Source organism: Sus scrofa, chromosome 13 (assembly GCF_000003025.6).
Source record: "Sus scrofa isolate TJ Tabasco breed Duroc chromosome 13, Sscrofa11.1, whole genome shotgun sequence".
In the NCBI taxonomy this organism is placed as follows: Eukaryota; Metazoa; Chordata; class Mammalia; order Artiodactyla; family Suidae; genus Sus; species Sus scrofa.
Genome location: NC_010455.5, coordinates 102,059,271 through 102,079,662, shown reverse-complemented (window position 1 = coordinate 102,079,662; position 20,392 = coordinate 102,059,271). Strand labels below are relative to the sequence as shown.

The window sequence follows — 20,392 nt, the reverse complement described above, 5'->3', positions numbered from 1 at the left end:
TTCATGCATACCCAATCACAGGGAAGAGTGTGTTAATGCACACACATTCACTTACATACACCTTAAAAATAAGCTGATGTTCACTATGCATATTGCACATCTAATTTTTGTTATTTTTAATAAACTAAATTCAGAGAGGGTAAAAATTTTGACTTTCTTTTTTTGTTTTGATTCAATTTGGACTTTGAAAAAATACTATAATACATTTGAAACCTTAAGGAGGGGCTCCTCTATCACAGATATAGTCATATATTGCATAAATAGCATCTTATATGGATGAAAGTATATCACATCACTCAAGATTCCAGAGGTATTTACAAAGTTGCTATTGGCCATATCCCTAATGTCCCTCATCCTTAAATAAACAAACTCAATCAAATAATGGTTATATCTAAATCGCATAATGCATTTTGGAGCTTATCTCTGCAATGTAAAATAGATCTCTTAAAAAACTGCAATTTGATTTTTTAATCTTGCTTCCAAACTTGAGGCAATGTATTATTTTTAATTCATGTTAGAGTTAAAATTAGAAATCTCATAGTCATGTTTTTCTTTTTTCTGCTGTAAAATATATCTGGCCATTCTTTTTTTTAAACTTGAAATATTCTTTGAATTCTTTCATAATGAAATACTAAACAAGGAAACAGTGAACCCAACCAGACTAATAATCCTACATATATACAAAAAAGTTAGAGATGAATGCCCAGAGAATCAAGTGACAGTGTTTACTCAGGCCCAGCAAAGAGAAGTCTGACAGATATTCTGCATCTGAAAAAGTGTCAGCAGGTCATCAAGCCAAATCCTGGCTTGAAGTTCTGTGGCTATTTGCAATACAGTCTTGTTCCAAGGGTCACAGAAGCTGAGCTTAGTTTTCATTTGATGCCGGGCTATATCAATAAATTTAAGAAGAGTGTACTGTACCCAGAAACCTTTGTGAGCAGTGGCACAATAGAAACTAGCAGCCTGAACCAAAAGAATGGCTGCTTGGACAGAAACTATTTGGTATGTGGCAGAGCTAAATCTCAGAAGCTAGTCTATCAAGGCTGATTTTTTTCCTCCTGAAAAGCAGAATCCCAGTACATATTTGCCTTCTGGCCATGGCTCAGTGATTGTCAGAACCAGGAAAACAAGGTTTGACACGTTGATGAGTGGACTGAAAAAATAACAACAAAGTTTGATAAAGCAGTGACTAACATAGTGGCCTGTGGTTCAGATAATGTCATTGTAATGCTGATCTGAAACCAGTGTGTTTTTCCAAGACTTGGAGCAGTGAATCCAAAACTGGCTGCCACTGCCGCTTGGTTGATGTCTGGAACAACTTAGGGAGGGGAAGAGACAGAGAGGGTTTCAGAAATACACTGCCAACAAAAGTTGAAGGAAGGGCATCTCCTATTTGTTGTTGTACAGTCATCATTGCCCAGAGATCTCAGATATTAAATGGTGCGCAGTAGAGACAATTGATTCTGAATATCTTGTTATGGGATGGTATAGAGAACCAAAAGAGACACCTAATAATGTACAAAGACAATAGCCCTCAAATGGCTGTGCTTACAGAATGTCTCAGGCAGGGCAGGATAGGCTGCCAGATTTGTTCATTTAGTGTTTAACCATGCAAACGGAACTCATTCATCAATGCGTCCAGAAGGAGTTCAAGTCTTCCATGGAGTCTCCATAGCAATTTAACTTAACATAGATTCTATATTTTTGGTAGGTTAGGTGACTATGCAGGCTGGAGTATGTTAAAAGAGAAATAATTATAGACACATAATATGAATATGCCGGTGAAGGTTATGGTTAGGCCAGATTGCCTTTATAGGATGACTATTTTCTCCCTTTGTGAGGCAAAGATATTTAGAATTTCCTTTGGTGACACAGCCCTCATCCTTGATAGCATGAGCTGCTCTAGATCTGCCCCAAGGGTGGTGATACTTGATGATGCTATTTCATCTATTCTGTCTGCATGTCTTAGACACCTGTGCCCAACACCAGGTGACACCCAGGAGTAATCATCTGGTATAAATAATGATCACAGTTTAAAGAATAATATCAGAAACCCACATTAGAGTTCCATGGAATCACCATGAATCAGAGTTAACCCTCAGAAAGTTGGAATGCACCCACGTGGGAGAAATGAAAGTGCAATTTCGGCATACAATGCCTGTATGTCACTCCTATAGAGTGTAGTAGTTCAAATATAGACTTTGACATCCAACAAATCCCTCTTAATAATCTCTGCACCACTTCCCATTGCTTTAGGCCATGCTACTTCTTTAAATATCAAAGAATTCATGTAATAAAAAAAGAAGAAAAAAATGGAAATGAGACACCTAACTCGTAAAGCTTTTATGAGGATTAAAGAAGATAATATTAAAGTGCTTAGCATAGAGACTAATTCACACTAATCCTGAGAAATATTAGTTATAATGATGACAATTGTCACATTGCTACTTTGAATGACATTTTTTTTCCCTAGAAATTTCTTTCTAATTTGAAACTCTTTTATGTGATGGCCACCCAATCAGTATTTGTTCCAATAGATTTTACAGTGTATTTTAATTTATTGCACTAAGAACGTAGGGTGGGTTTAGGATAGAATAACAAATATAATCATGGAGTAGTCTAAATAGAGCATGCTGCCAGCTCAGTGAAAGCAAAGAAGGGCATGTGCATGGTATTACAGGACTTATGAAGAAAGCATTGAAAAATGCAAGTGATGGAGGAGGAGGACAAGACAAAGTCATCCATTTGGTTTTTCATTGGTTGTTCAAGTTGAGCCCCCCCCCACCATGGGTTGAAGAACAAAATAAATCTAACACCAAGAAGACAAACCACCCCATTGACACAATCTAGAGCTTCCCATCCTGTCATGTATTCACTAGTACATTCTGTAATAGCAAGAGTCTCTCAAAAGTGAATTGCTCAGTTGTTATTGCCTCTACATGAAAGGCCATTTGGGATACTAGTTGCAAATCCTTTCACTGATCCTGGGATTTCTCTCCCTCTCATCCCATAACCCTGTGACCCCTGTTTCTCTCTTGTTTAAACTGGAGAGGTAATACATAGTCCATACTGTGGTGAAGTTCAGATGGGTTAAGATCAATGTCATGCTGTGTGAATTGTATAGTATTGCTGAAGTTTTAGTTCTAGGAAATCAAATGGCCATCAACCTACTCCCTCTTTTAGAGCACAAAGTTTTTAGTGCTACAGTGAAATTGCCATAGGTCTTAGTGACAGAAAGATATGAGTTCAAATTTAAGCTCTAGTATTTATTGAATACGTGACTTTGGTTATCTTTAAATCACTGCTGCATAATATTTTAAAATGAGGGAGAGTGGGGGGGGGAGATTGATTTGGAGCTTAAATTATTCAACTAGAGGCTTTTTTTTCTCTCTCCTAGCAAAAAAGTAACTTTACAAAAGAAGCTAAATAAGTATATGTGTGTGTATTTATATTGGTGGCAGGAGCGACAGGAATCTAAATAATTACAAAGTAATCAGAAGAGTTAGGAACATTGTTGAGCTTGTTTCAGCAGGTAGCATACATTTGCAAAACTTTGGATTTGATTGAAAAGATTTTATTGAAAATATAGGAAAAGAGAAATGTAGTGATGGTAATGTGGGAAAATATTTTAACTGGCATAAGAAGAAACAGATTTTTTGATTTAAAATAATCTAAGAGGCTTCTCTAAGAAGAATAAGGAGAACCTCTCCTTTTTACTGAAAACAGACTTGTTGACTTTCTTGAAGATGAGAGTCAGGAAATCTGCATGGTGATAAGGACAGATGGGAAGTACAAACTATAAAGACAGGCTGGGTGGGGTGGCTGTGGACAGAGAGCTCTTGGGATAACTCCCCCACCTGAACCACCACCACCCATCTCGCCCCAACCCCTGCCCCCCCAGACACACACACCCTTTAAGCCCTGAATAGGTTTTTACCTTGTGGCCATGTAGCTAAGAATTCCAAGCCACTTTAATACTCCTGGAACACTTTTGGGCACTCTTAAAATTGCCAAAATAACAACAACAACAACAACAATGAAACCTATCAATCAAAAATATAACAACAAAGAGATAATGGACATCTTACAGTATATTTTACCCAAATACCCTGTAGCAAAAGGAGCAGTATGACTGCAATTGCAACAGTAAAAGCAAATAGCACATCCAAGAAATTCAACAAGCTATTCTTTTAAAACCTGAAGAACACAAGTGGTTTCCAAATTCTTGAGACTAGACCTAAACAGTTAAATAAACTTTGTAAGAAAATACATTTGTCTTTTTTTTCATGGATTTCCAGACATATTGACAGTCTCTGGTAGCTGTTCCTATCTTTAGCTCTTGTCTAGGGTAAAGAATATTGTGAAATTATAAAGATAAGTAGAAGTAAGAAGGTTAATAGGGCTGTAGAGCCAGACCTCTGTCTGGTTTGGCTCCATATCTTAAAAATAGAAATAGCAATATTGTGGGCAATACTTATCACTGTAAATCATTAGGTGCTTCAGTCTTAAAAGTAAACATATATCAGCAATATCTCATGGTTTCTCCAAACTCAGTATCATTGGACAAAATAATGACACTAGTGAGACAACAGGTACAGAAAAAGTGACTCTGGTTAAATTTTCAATGTATTATTCTCCAAACATTTCATTATAACTTGGCCCAGCTTTTAAGTTCAAAGGGCACATGTTTTGAACAAAAGGAATATATAATAAGGGAATAACCATGTGCCCAGAATATTTATCTAAGCTTTAATTTTAAAGAAAACTAATAAATTAATGATTTTGACATTCTGTGTTCCAGTGGGAAGAAAAATTTAGCAGAAGAAGCAGATGAAGAGTATTAATTCCTTATGATGAAAATGTTTTGAAGGAAATTGAAATGGGCAAACTTTGTCTTTTTTTTTTCTTTTGTATTTTCTAGGGCCATACCCATGGCATATGGAGGTTCCCAGGCTAGGGGGTCTAACTGGAGCTGTAGCTGCTGGCCTACACCACAGTCACACAACTTGGGATCCAAGCTGCGTCTGCAACCTACACCACAGCTCCTTAACCCACTGAGTGAGGCCATAGATTGAACCCACAACCTCATTGTTCCTAGTTGGATTCATTAACCACTGAGCCATGATGGGAACTCTGAAATGGGCAAACTTTGGAATTACAGCTTTAAGTTGACATTTTCTTAGAACTTGTCCTATGCTTGCTTTAACTTTATCTATTACTTAGCATATGCTCTTAGAAGAATAGTTTAACAATCAATAATTGGGTAAAAAATACAGAAGAATTGCAATTTTGATAAATGGTAAATACTAAAATGAAAACATACTCAAATATTTTTCTTCATATACTTATATTTGTCTTCATGTAATTATTTATAATAATTACACATCCATTATTTTAAATGGGAAGGAAAATTAGATAATTCAGGAATCAAGGTTTAAGTTGTGATTATATACTGATGTATAATCATTTAATGACTTCAGTAAATTCATATAAGAAAATGTTTTTTGTCATAAGGAGAAATAATTAATATTTTAAGACTTAAAAATGTCCATATATTTTTCTATATCTCATTGGTAAACATAGATTTATTCAAAGCAGAACATCTGACAAAGTAAATAATTTGTTTTGACAAAAGACCTTGAGTCAAGTTAATAGTTTCTTAATAGAGTCTCTGCTAATCTGAATCAGGCAATAGATTAAAAGTAGAGAAAGCTGGACAGTAATTTGGGTTCTTCCATCAACTGTGTGATCTGAGTAATGTGCTGAGGGTCTTAATTTTTTTATGAAAATATGAGAATTATCTAATCTGAGCAGATCCTGAGGAACCAGAATCAGGAATTTCGTTCTTACCAGGTAAGAGTTGTGTCATGGTCAAATCAGAGATTGATTTCAGTTGATTTAAGTTTCACATTATTGCTATGGAATACTACTTAGTACTAAGCCTGATCAAACAAAAATATCGGCTTCCATGCAATACTTAATATACAGTTAGAGTTTGTCAAGCAAGATTTGCATATTATTAATCTTTAGACTATTTAATTTTTGACAACATTTATTTGAAAGTGGAATCACTCACTTAGTCCTTCCATGATATAAGCTCCACAGGGAGGCAAAATGATCCAGACATTCAAAATACCAATATTTGCTTGAATTGTTAATGAAAAGAAATGTGGTATCAAAAACAAAAGAAATCATGATGAAGTACAGGTTTCTTTTCTTGTGTCAGAAATAATGAATTCCCTCAATGTGTCGCATTGTTGTTTGCTTATTGGAAAGGAATGAACAATTGGGAAATAAATCATCTTTTTGGCAATGCCCTTTTATCTTTATCCTGTTCAAGTGCATATTCCAGGGAACACTAACAAAACAACAAGTGCCACTTGGCATTTTGCTATAAAATATCAGATTTGTTTTCAGCTCTCAGTATAGAAAGTGAGTTTAGAGTTTCAGGAAACATAATTAATTATCACTATGTTTGTAATAATTTAAAATAGCCATATCAAGGAAGAGGGCTTACAACATTCAACTGATCTCATTTATTATTGTGTAGACTTGTAGCATCTCTATAGTTAATGGCCTCTCAGTATCTTGTTAGCAACACTATTTTTTATAAGTTTAATTCAACTAGATTCAAAATAAATCTCTTTGGGTGTTTAGACTATAGTAAACCAGTTTTTAGGTTAACCACATTTTGTTCATTTTTCATCACTCATTTAAACGCAGTTGAAATTTTAAGACTTCAAAGAAATGCCCCCTCATAGCATAAGTACTGTCATCTATAGTTTCAAAGGTCAAATTTTACTATATTGTGGACTACAAAGCATTTTAAAATGAACTGATACCTTTAATAAGTAATACTGATCATATGTCATATATTGCATGAAGACCTTCTCATGTATTTTTCACTGATTTAACAAATTTTGAGGGCCTACTATGTGGTATGTCTATGTAAGGCAATTAAGACTATAATGATGAGACATATCTCCACTTTTATGGCACTCCTGCTTTATAGGAAATATATTAATCAGAAATAAATACAAAATGACAACTGTTATAAAAAATAAGTGCATGGTGGTCTCAGAAAGTATAACTTCATGCTGACCTCCCAATTATATAAGTAAGAAGTATAATTACATTTTGCTGGGAAATTTACTTAATCTCTATAAACCCAAATTCTTAAGAATAAATAAATCCAAGATTCAAAACAAAGGTATTTTTGATACCAAAGTTTGAACTCGTAAGCAGTAAATCGAACTGGCTCTAAGATTTATACATTTGTCAAAATGATATTAGCATTTGTACATACAATTTTGGAACAGGTTCGGATGCAAATGAATGACATTTACCTCAACACAGGTTAAGTGTTTGGATCCCAAAGAATAATTCCAAACAATAATTTTAAAAAAATTTAATTATCAGTGATACATATAGCTGCAGTTCTTAAATGGGAATATATTTTGTTATATAAGTTATCTTCCTTTGTTTGTGTTTTTGTTTTTTTTTTCATTTTAGGGCCACAGCTACAGAACATGGAGGTTCAAACCCCAGATCTGAACCATTTCTGTGACTTACACCACAATTCACAGCGTCACTGGATCCTTAACCCCCTGAGTGAGGCCAGGGATTGAACCTGCATCCTCATGGATACTAGCTGGATTCTTAACTAGCTGAGCCACAACGGGAACTTCTAAATAAGTTATCTTTAATTATCCTTCCTCAATTTTTTAAAATAAAGTAGATGAGAATACTGAATCATTTTAGAATGCCATCAATAGTGAATACTAATTTATTTATTTTAGAGAAAGTATATCTATCAAACTATCAGAGACTATTTATGTTCAGACTATCAATGTTATGTCATCATAATCACATCTAAGGCTACCTAAATATAGTTTTTTCTATTTTCTATTACTATATCACAAAAATAACATTGAATGCTTTCCCCCAGCCATTTCCAGGGAATACACAACTTAAGATGTAGATAAGCCATGTAGCACATATAAATTTCACTCTTGGAGAGAGCTGTAATTTCAAATCAATTCACACCAAAAATCCCAGAAGGCAGATGCTCAGAATTGCTAGGGCTGCTTTATAATCCAGCTGTTTCTCACACATGCAGCTCAATGTAGCTTATTCCAGGGCAAGTAGCAGCAGGGATTTAAGTATTTAACAAAGCCACCTACACCTGTTCGACTTGCATGTATGAACATATTGACAGACAGTGAAGTAGTATAAAAGCAACCATATGGTTTTGTCTCATGTTAAACTACCACAAACCCCATTTTAACTTATAATATCTTCTCCCAAAATGAAGTTATGAAAGAAAATACATGGAGAGCATTATTACTGTACCTGACATACTTTCTTTATTCTTTTTCATCTTATTCAAATACTTTCTTCCTTTTCAGTATCTATCTCATGTTGAAATTGTGAGCTATTGGAGCTATAAATAGAGGATTTTTCTATGGAAAGGCTGTCTATGATGGAACTCATGGGACTAAAGCTCACTTTACTAACTCCTAACCCAATAAATCAAATAATCTTTAATGTACTTAAACATGTAAGAATGATTTTAAAAGTTGTAGAAAAGTGCCTAACAAACCTAAAAACTTTTAACCATAGAACTGCTGAAATGAAAACTGAGATGGAATCACCACAATAAAATTGAGATGGAATCACCACAATAAAAAAATAATAATAATTTAGTATAACAGAAGAACTTTTCCATGCAGAAATGTTAGTGTGCGATTAGTAACCATGTAACCTGCATTTTAATGCATCATGAAAAGAATGTCTGTTGGGCAAAGAGTGCTAGTACCAGAGATCATGCATTAGATAGAAGCAATGAATGAAATCTCTCCTAATATCACATACAATTATTACAGATTATATAAATTAAATTTTTAGACATAATAAAAATAAATTATTTTAGATTAGAATTTAGTACTGGATCGAGTCAGGAAACCCAGAAACTATTTTTAAAAAGCAAGGTTGTAGCAAGACCTTGTCTAAACTCCCCAACCATGACCATCCCTGAAGAAAAGGACACATTGTAATTGGAGTTCTGTTGTGGGTACACTGGTGTAATTATAGGCATAATATGGTACCTATCACTGTGGTTTACCCTTGGGTCCCATACAGGCAAATTAAGATTGCATTCTTTAGGCTGTTTCAATAGGACTGGATTTGGCCATTCCCATTTAGAAAACACCAAGAAAAATTTATGTACAAGAGTTGATGCTATTGCATTTGGATAAAGCTGGCAAGTTCTTGCTACCAGCATAGCCCAGGAAACACCACCAAGGAAACCTAATATATTGGAATAGATGTTGTGGCATTTGGCTCACAGTTTGACAGTTCTCAGGGTTAACCTGAAGTTGTCAATGTTTGGTACTACATGTAAAATTTCACCAGTTACCCTGCAACTGTTAAGACTTCTTATACATCTTATATTTAAGTTTTTAAGCAGACTGTCATCTCCTAAGTCCAAGTCTCTTGGAATAGTCTGCAGTGCTAATCTTGCAAACAAAATATCAATCTCTATCCCATCAAAACACAGTTTGATAACTGATACCTCTTCAACAGCTCTTAAATCTTTCACTTCTTCCTGCAATTTTAACTTATCATAGAATGAGGTGAAAAAGTCACTTCAATCAACGTCTTGGTGCAACACACAACGCATCAATATTGGCACATTTTGGATGCACTCTTAATCTATAAGATTCAAATGTAAAAATTTTCTCGCCAACATTTTCAATTACAGATTGTGGAAGATTCTTGCTTTCACTGATTTCTCGTATCCACTCTTTGACCAGGTTATTTAATTTTCCCAAAATTAAAATCCTGCGCTGCAGTCCTCCTCCTCTTCAAAAACCCCAAAGAGCTTCAAAGTCTCAATGAGTTTCTGTGTAAGCAGGCAGTCTCCTTTGGGGCTGCTAAACTGATGGGAGAGAGAATGCCATAGTGCTTCTGTGGCGGCTGTGTCTGTTGTGATCCCTGCGTTGTAACTGGAAATGGAATGTCTCCTGCGCAGGCACCTCCCCGCCACCGCTGCCGCCCTGGGTGTGATCCAGTGAGTCGGGGCGGGCCCTGCCTCAGCCCTGGGTCCAACCCCACTCAGGTACCTGCTCCCGCCGCTTTCAGCGCTTCTCCTCCTTCCCCTTCGCCCCTCATTGTGCAGTGGTGTACTGTTATACTTCAGAGAAGGGGTAAGGGTACATCTAGTTCAGTTCCTGTGAGGTAGCTATAACCTTTACAAATGAAATATCAACTCTAGGGTGTATATTTGATATTGAAAGAATAATTAGGAAATACTTTGTTTTGATGGGATCATGATTAAGAAATGATATATTGGTTTTATTTATAGAATTGTTTAGAGTGCATACAGATAAGCTTAAGCTTCATATTCTTTTGCCTTCAATCTGTTGTCTTCTAAACAAATGAAGCTTTTTGCTCTCTCCCCCTTCTTGTTCTTTTCCCCTTTTTGCTTATGTGCATAAGGTGGGACTTATTTCACAAAAGACAAAATGTCAGTATTTTCTTAAACCATGATGTCAAACAAGTGACCCTGTGGCCACATGGAACAGTACACTAAATTTTGGTCCCATGGCTGTAACTTTAGGGTGACTAAAAATAATGCCTGTGAAACATGATATCTTGGATGGCCATTTGAGCTCTAAATATGAGGAATTTTGTGCACTCCACAGAACTCCTGTCAGCAGTACAGTTGATTCTCAATTTTAATCATGTGAACAAAAAGGCATTTTTTTCCAAGAATTTTAAACTTTTTTATTTTTAAATGGTTGACCAAAATTTGTCAGTAATTTTTACATGTAGAAGCATTTAAAGATCTTTTTTTTTTTTTTGCCTTTTTTTCTAGAGCCGCACCCGTGGCATATGGAAGTTCCCAGGCTAGGGGTCTAATCGCCAGCTTTAGCCGCCAGCCTATGCCACAGCCACAGCAAAGCGGGATCCAAGCCACATCTGCAACCTACACCACAGCTCACAGCAACGTGGGATCTTTAACCACTTGGCAAGGCCTGGAATCAAACCTACAACCTCATGGTTCCTAGTCGGATTCGTTAACCACTGCACCACAATGGGAACTCCCTAAAAAAAACAAGCGCTTGACATTTAGTCAGCTCTCTACTCCTTTTACATTTTATTTTATCCTATCTATAGATTCAGAACTCCTTTATTTAAGGAAAATAATTCCTCATAATCAAGCGACAGAATATCCATCTTTATAAACTATGAGGAATGCCAGCTGTTGATAAACTTAGTTATTCTTAATCTGGACAAAGCCAACCTAACAGATTTTTCTGATGAGAATGTTTTATGAATCCTCTATTGTCTCCATTCTATCACATGTGCATTTTTCATGTTAAACTTCAATGACTTAAACTCTTCCCCTGTCCTTCTAAATTGATTTGCCAAAGTTGGAGTGTAGTCTTTCCCCCTTAGGCTATGCATTAATTGGGCTTTCTTTTCACCATACTTTATAATGTCTAGTGTACAATATTTCTCCTGCCCACATCTTTGTTCTGCACAGTCACCTTGCCCTTCCTCTCACCACCTAAGTAAAGAGAGTCAAACTAACAGATGAAGTGTCCAAAGTGTCTGTGTATTTGTGTAGCTTCAGAGTTAGATTGAAATTGCCAGGCACAGATTTAGTCTTGTCATTTTGTTTACACATTGGGAAAAAAGAATTCAGTTTACTAAACGTTTCATGTAACTGCTCCAAATTTTGCCAAGCTAGGAACTTGGACATTTTCTGTGTAGTGACTTTTTAATTCTACTTCTCATAACCTGGAGATCAGACTGTTGCTTTTGCATGATGTACGTAGTGTCTCATGACTGGAGTTTGCTTTGTTTTATAGTATCTGTACTCCTTGTATCTTTCAAGAGCTATTTTGTAAACAGATGATGTATTTCTCCATTGAAAACACACAGACACACACACAAACAACAAAAAAAGTAAGGTTAGACTTAACTATGAATTAAAAAAAAATAAAAGATAAACAGTAGCCTGGGGAAACATGGGTAATATACATTAGAAATATAGAGTTAGCATTAATATGCAGAATATTTATACTAACTGATTTTAAAAATAAAAATAGAAACAATCCAATATAAAATCTGCAAAGAATCAATAAACATTTGAAAACAAGCTGAAATGTCCAGAAGCCAGGGAAATATAAAGTATCAGTACAATGATGTATCAATTTTTTTAACAATGAGATTTAAAAGATTTAGAAATACCATATATTGATGATACATTAATCATACATTTTTGGATTTGTATTGCAGTTTAGAATTTAGCCTTGCAATATCATTTAGAATTGTAAATGTGGGTGCCCATTGATCTAACAATTCTACTTTTGAGAAAATATCCTGGAGAAATAAAATATTTATAAAATATTCAGTTACTAAGTAAAATATTTTAAATAATTTAATTAAAAAATTCAGAGTTCCCATCATGGCTAAGTGGTTAATGAACCTGACCAAGATCCATGAGGACATGGATTCAATCCCTGGCCTCACTCAGTGGGTTAGGTTTCTGGTGTTGCCGTAAGCTATGGTGTAGGTTGCAGACATGGCTTGGATCTCATTTTGCTGTGGCTGTGGTGTAGGCCAGCAGCTACAGCTCCAATTTGACCCCTAGCTTGGGCACCTCCATATGCTATGGGTGTGGCTCTAAAAATACAAAAAAAAAAAAAAATTTTAAAGCAGTTGAACTTGATGTATGGGATGGAAGTAAGTCCATGATGCATTAATGAATAATAAAGTTCTAGTTTGGAAAAAAAAATGATACACAATACTTTTTAACAAAAGTAATTCATGTGAAAACACAGAATGAATGTATGGACCTATATTTCATATTTTGTATGTGAGTGTGAAAAAAGATAATAGAAGCTATTGATCAGGGCATCAACATTTTTATATCGTGAAAACAGAAAGTAGAAAACGGAGAGGACGGAGAGAAGACAATTTTTAAAGGAACATGTATCTTTTTAAAATCATTTCAGTGGTTATATTGAGTCCTTAATAATTTTGTTCATACTTTTAAGTTCTTTATCAAACACTCATTTGGAAACAACCTATACACTACATATCTTTTACATTCCCTATAATATAAAATTATTATAAAATGTTACCTTTTCTTTCTAAAGAGTTCATATTTGGACAACTGCTTAAATATCATGCCAGGGATTTCAGAGGAGAGAAAATTTATTTGGGGTAAAATCAGAAAATTTTCATAGAAAAAACTTTTAAAAGTTATAACAAGAAAAATATTTTTAGTGAATTAGAACATAAGGGGAGCTTCATTTGAACCTCTAGGTAGAGATAGTAAAAAGCCACACACACACACACACACACACACACACACACACACACACACACACACACACACAAAGCTGAATCACGGATAATCTCTCCTTCAGTATTGAGGACATGCAAAAAAATCATAAAAAAGGAATATTCAGAAGAAACTGCAGAAAGAATCCTCATAGCATAAAAAATGGGAAAAAATAGTAATAAAAACAACCAAAGGGAGTTCCCATCGTGGCGCAGTGGTTAACAAATCCGACTAGGAACCATGAGATTGTGGGTTCGGTCCCTGCCCTTGCTCAGTGGGTTAACGATCCGGCATTGCTATGAGCTGTGGTGTAGGTCGCAGACGCGGCTTGGATCCCATGTTGCTGTGGCTCTGGCGTAGGCCAGCATATACAGCTCCTATTCGACCCCTAGCATGGGAACCTCCATATGCCGCGGGAGCAGCCCAAGAAATGGTAAAAAGACAAAAAAAAAAAAAAAAAAAAAAAAGCCAAACAACCAAAGGACAAAAATAAAGATTCAGATATGATTCAGTGTCTGCTGGCTCTATTCTTTTTTCTCCATTCTGGATGGAAAAAGAAAGTTTATCAATAAATTCCTAATATCTTTCACTTAGTATCATCTAATTTCCAGAAAAACAAACAGTGACATGCACTGCAGATGGTCACAACTTCAGCAAAAGAGAAAAAATTGCAAGGGGTTTCTATTTTTAAAGGTTAACTATTAAAATGAGGCATCTATGCAAACCCTATATATAGTCTCCATAATGGCAAAATAAAATCCAACTAGGTGAAGAGGATTCTGACTTACATATGTAACGATGCCTCCTACATTGCAACAGAGCCCATTAAAATTGTGCTGCACTACAACACTCTATCTCTAACCCAAAAAGTAAATACAAGGGTACTCATTGCTCAAACTAGTTCAGATAAGAAGAAAAACAGTTCTCAGATGAGGTGGGATGGGTATTGATAACAATTTCCTCATGCTATAAGACCAAATGAAATATTGAATAGTGCTCCCAATTAAAGCAAATAAACTTGAAAAAAAATGACAAAGGAAATTTTGCAGACTGCAGGAAAATAAGTAAACAAGAAATACAGTAGGCAGACAAGAAAAGCATGCTGGTCTGGAATAAAATATAAATTTAGGAATGGGAATATCTTTCCCTAAAATATTTTGTGCTGTAGAATTATTTATTTATTTATTGGCCACACCCACAGCATGCAGAAGTTCCTGGGCCAGGGATCAAACCCACACCACAGCAGTGACCTGAGATATTGCAGTGACAATGCCAGATCCTTAATCCATTGCACCACAAAGGAACTCCTCTAGAATAATTTAATTAGAAAATGAATTGAATACATGGAGAACTCATACATTACATGATCATACAGAAAGGGTGGAAAGAAGATATGGGGGTTCTAAGAAAATCAGACTTACACTATTAATGGAATAATTATTGATGCCTTTCAGTCAAAGACCACCAAAGATACAACTGTAGCTGAACAAAGTTGAACTTAATGTATTTCAGTGATGGGAGATCTCATACCTTGAGGAACCATGTGATATCTCAAGATGAAGGTGTTAGAAAGAACTTAATAGTATTTGAGTTTGTGTTGGGTTTTGGGAAAGACTTCAAAAAAAGTGAACCTTTAGATTGGACACATTCAAAAAGCAGTGTAATTCTATGTTTACCTTCACAATTCTTATCAGAGAGACAGAAAGAATGAACTGAGACTAAACGTAATTGGAAGGAAACACCAATCATTTATACTAAGCAGGAGAGTAAAATATCTAGCCATTTTTATAGTATGGATAAAGTTGACGTTTTACCTATAGGTGAAGCGTGAACTTTATGTAGATCTTTATGTTCCCATAGTTATGTCTTGTGATGTTCTGTGAAATTATTTGGGTTCGATAGGAGAACATCAAGACCAAGCGATACAAGTCCAGCTCCTAGAAATATCAAAGACTAAACACCAATGCCAGGCCAGTTCCAACCTGTCAGAAACAGCTTTTCTTTTCCTCTTTATTTTTAATTAATAAACTATATTTGTAGAGGAGTTTTAGTTTCATAGTAAAATTGAGTGAGAAGTTAAGTTTTCCCATATGTGCCCTATCTCCACATGCACTCACCACTGCTGACATCCCACAGGACAGAGGCAAATATATTACAGTTGATGAACCCACACAGACATGTCATTGTCACTCAAAGTCCACAGTCCACATCAACGTTCACTCTTGATGTTGTTTATCCTATAGGTATTGATAAATGTGTAGTGACATAGATCTGCCATTAGTGTATCAAACAGAATAGTTTTCCCTGATCTAAAAATCCTGTGTCCTACTATTCATTCCTCTCTTCTCTAACCCTTGAAAAACACTGATCATTTTATTGTCCCCATAGTTTTGCCATTTCTGGGATATCATATAATTGAAATTATATAGTATATAGCTTTTTAGATTGGTTTCTTTCACTTAGTAATATTCATTTATGTTTCCTTCATGTCTTCAGGGTTTCATAGCTCATTTTTTAATGCTGAATAATATTCCATTATCTGTATATACCATAATTTGTTTATTCAATCAACCACTAAAGTACATCCAAGTTTTGTTAATTGTGAATAAAGCTGTCATAAACATCCATGTGTAATTTATGATGTGGACATAAGTTATTAATTCATTAGGGTAAATACCAAGGGACATGATTGTTGGATCAATGGTTAGAGTAGGTTTAGTTTTATAAAAATGGCCAAACTGTTCTCCAAAAAAAGCATTTTTCATTCCTATCAACAATGAATTAGAATTAGTGTTGCTCTACATCCTCATCAGCATTTGGTGCTATCAGTGTTTTGGATTTTGATCACTTTAATAGAGCTGTATTATCTTGTAGTTATTTTAACTTTCAGTTTTCTAAGAGCTTTTGACATTGAGCAACTTTTCATATGCTTAATTTTCAGCTGTATAACTTCATAGTGAACTGTCTTTTCAGTTCTTTTGCCCAATTTTTAGTGAGAATATTTGTTTCAGATTGTAGAGTTTTAAGAATTCTTTGTACATTTTGGATAACAGTACCTTAGCAGATATATTTCCTGTGAATATTCTCACCAAGTCTGCAGTTTATATTCTCATTCTCTTGACATTGTCTTTGACAGGGCAAAATTTTAATTTTAATGTACTCTAGATTACCAATTGGTTCTCTCATGAATTGCACTCTTGATATTATACTGAAAAAGTCATACCTTACCCAAGATCATCTAGATTTTCTCCCATGTTATACTCCAGGAATCTTATAGTATTTTTTTTATTCTACATTTAGTGCTATGATCCATTTTGAGTTAAATTTTGTGAAGGATCTAAATTCTTTGTCTAAATATGTCTAGATTATTTATTTATTTATTTCACATGTGGCTGCCCAGTTGTTCCAGCATCATTTGTTAAAAGGTTATCTTTGCTCAGTTGTATTATTTTTGTTCCTTTTTTCAAAGACCGGTGGACTATATTTACACAGGTCCATACCTGGTCTCTTTATTCCTTTCCATTGATCTATTTGTCTATTCCTTTGCCACCACCATTGCTATCTTGATTACTTTATAGAAAATCTTTAAGTTGGATTTTGTCATTCCTCTGATATGTTCTTCAATATTTATTTGGCTCTTTTGGGTATTTTGCCTTTCTATTTAAACTTTAGAATTAGTTTGGCAATATTCAAAAAATACATCTGTTAAGCTCCTGAAGGTAAACCTCTCAGAAGTGTGAGAGATTTTAAGTTTCACATTTGTCCACATTGAGCCTCCAACAATCTATAAATTAAAGTGAGATTTTTCTACCCTGGTCCCCTTCCCATGGAATTTTCTGTTCATAGATCTGCTGCAATAAGTTGTGATTCTCTGTATCCATACTGTTTATGTCAAATTTTAGGAACAGCAGTTAGCCCTGTGACCACTTTTCTCTGACAGATATAGTAAGAAGAGTTGTACACTTTTTAATTTGTTCAGGCTTTTAGTTTTTGTTAGGACAGAGTGGCTACTTCCAAGTTCCATAAATACTGGACAGGAAACTAAAAGTCTGCTTTTAACAGTAAAAGAAATGGGAAATCACAAGTAGAAGAATAGCTATTGCTGAAAATTCAACTATTAATCTAGGGAAAAAGTTTTAAAAAATAACAGTAAAACATGTAGTGAAATAATTAAAGACAAAAGATAATAATTGCCAAACAATAATTGACTTCCATGAAGTAAAGAATAGAAAATAAAACTAAAAATTATCCAAAGATGAAGAGCAGGAAAAAAAATCCCTGATATAAAATAAAATCTGAATATTCCGATTGGTGGAGAATATCAGGCTATTAAAATAAATTAATAATTGACTACAAGTAGTGGTTGAGGACATGCGGGGAGGAGTGAAGAAGATTTTGGTGGCTTACACATCATCAGAAAAGTCTGTATATATTTAAAGAATTTCCTAAAAGTTTTTAAGTAGTAAAAACTTATCCTCAGAATATGATATCCATCCACATTGCTATAACCAGTAAAAATAAATGATAAATCTGTTAACCATTAAAATAAATCTGTAATATAACTCTGATAAGCTCTTCTGGTATAACTCCAAACAAAACAAAGAGAAAAAGCAACATTAACCAAAAACAACTTTACGAAAAACAACAAATACATCACTCATGCCAAAAAAATAAAAAAATATACTAAGCCCTCGCAAACTAACCTGGGGCACTCTCACATATAAGGGCCCTCCAAGGCTACAGTAGTTCTTTTCCCTAAACTAATAGAAAAAGAAAAAGAAAAGCAAAAGGAAAGGGCCCAGGAAAAATCCCCAATTAAAACAACAGGAGAATTCCCCTGAAGGAGAAAACAATATAACAGATGTCTTCATTCTAAAAGACCCCAAGTGCAAAAAGGAGGTAATGAAAATAATAAAGGAATCAAGAGACTATATGAATAGTAATGCAGATTACTCTAGAAAGAAACTTGAAAATATAAGGGGAAGCCAAGAAAAACTAGAAAATTAATTGGCAGAGTCAAAAGCTGAGTTAAAGGCACTGAAGAGCAGAAGGAATAATGCAGAGGAATAAATGACTTAGAAGACAGAATAATGAAATCATCCAATCAGGACATCAGACAGAAAATTATTGGATAATAAAAAGTAGACCAATCTACACATAATAGGGATTAGAGTAAGTAAAGAAAAAAGAAACAAATTGAAAAAATACTTGAATAATTTAAGGTTAAAAACTTTCCAAATCTAAAGGAAACATATAGAAAAATACAAGAAACACAGAGGGCCCCAAACAAGTTGAACCCCAAAATTACTCAAACTGATCAACAAATTCAGCAAAGTATCAGGATACAAAATTAACATTTGCATTCAAAAATTGTTTGCATTCTTGCATATGAACAATGCAATATAAAACACAATAACTTTTAAAATTGCACCCCCCAAAATTAAATACTCAGGAATAAAACTGACCAAGGAGGTGAAAGACTTATATGCTGAGAACTATAAAAAATTAATCAAGGAAAATAAGAGGATTCAAAGAAATGGAAAGATATTCCATGTTCCTGTATTGAAATTACCAATATTGTTTAAATGGCCACACTACACATATTTAATGTGATCCTTATCAATTCACCCATGATATTTTTCACAGAACTAGGACAAATAATCTAAAAATTTATATGCAACCACAAAATACCCAGAACTGCCAAAACAATCTTGAAGGAAAAAAACCCAGGAGGAGGCATAATTCTCCCAGATATCAGACATTACTCCAAAGCTACAGTAATCAAGATGGTGTGGTACTGTACAGACATACAGCCAATGGGACAGAATAGAGAACACAGAAATAAACCCAGCACCTATGGTCAATTAATTTTTGACAAAGGAGGCAAGAATACAAAATGGGGAAAAGACAGTCTCTTTAACAAATGGTGCTTGGAAAACAAGACAGCTTCATGTAAATCAATGAAACTAGAACACACCCTCTCACCATGCACAAAAATAGACTCAAAATGGCTTAAAGACTTACACGTAAGACAAGACACCATAAAACTCCTAGAAGACAATATAGGCAAAACATTCTCTGACATCAACACTACAAATATCTTCTTAGGTCTGTCTCAAAAACAATAGAAATAAAGACAAAAATAAAGCAATAGACCTAATCAAACTTGCACAGCAAAGGAAGCCATGAAAAGAAAAGAAAACCTATGGAAAGTGAGAAAATAGTTGCAAATGAGGCAACCAACAAACAAGGGCTTAATCTCAATTATACAAACAACTTATACAACTCAACACCAAAAAAGCAAACAACATAATTGAAAAATGGGCAGAAGACCTAAATTGACATTGCTCCAAAGAAAACTTATGGATGGCTAACAGCTCAACATTGCTCATTATTAGAGAATTTAAACCAGAACTACAATGAGGTACTACCTCACTCTGGTCAGAATGGCTATTATTAATAAGACTATAAATAACAAATGTTGGAGAGGTTGTGAAGAAAAAGGAATCCTACACTGTTGGTGGGAATGTAAATGCAAATTGGCACAACCACTATTGAAAACAGTATGGAAGTTCCTCAGAAAATTAAATACCAGATGATCCAGCAATCACACTCCTAGGCATATTTCCAGAAAAAATTTCATTGAAAAAGATACATGCACCCCTATGTTCATTGCAGCACTTATTCACAATAGCCAAGACAGAAACAACCTAAGTGTCCATCAACAGAAGAATGAATTAAGAAGAGGTGGTAGATATGTACAATGGGATACTACTCAGTCATAAAAAGAACAAAAGAATGCCGTTTGCAGCAACATGGATGGAACTAGATATTCTCATACTAAGTGAAGTAAGTCAGAAAGAGAAAGACTAATATCACATGGTATGACTTATTTGTGTAATCTCAAATATGGCACAGATGAACCTATCTACAGAACAGAAACGGACCCATGGACATGCACAGCAGACTTGTTGCCAATGGGAGGAAGTGAGAGTGGGATGGAATGGAAGTTTGAGGTTAATAGATGAAAAC

General features: G+C 34.8%; 1 pseudogene; it reads right to left on the bottom strand.

Moving 5' to 3' along the window:
- LOC100623390 lies at positions 9,340 to 10,173 on the bottom strand (annotated as a pseudogene).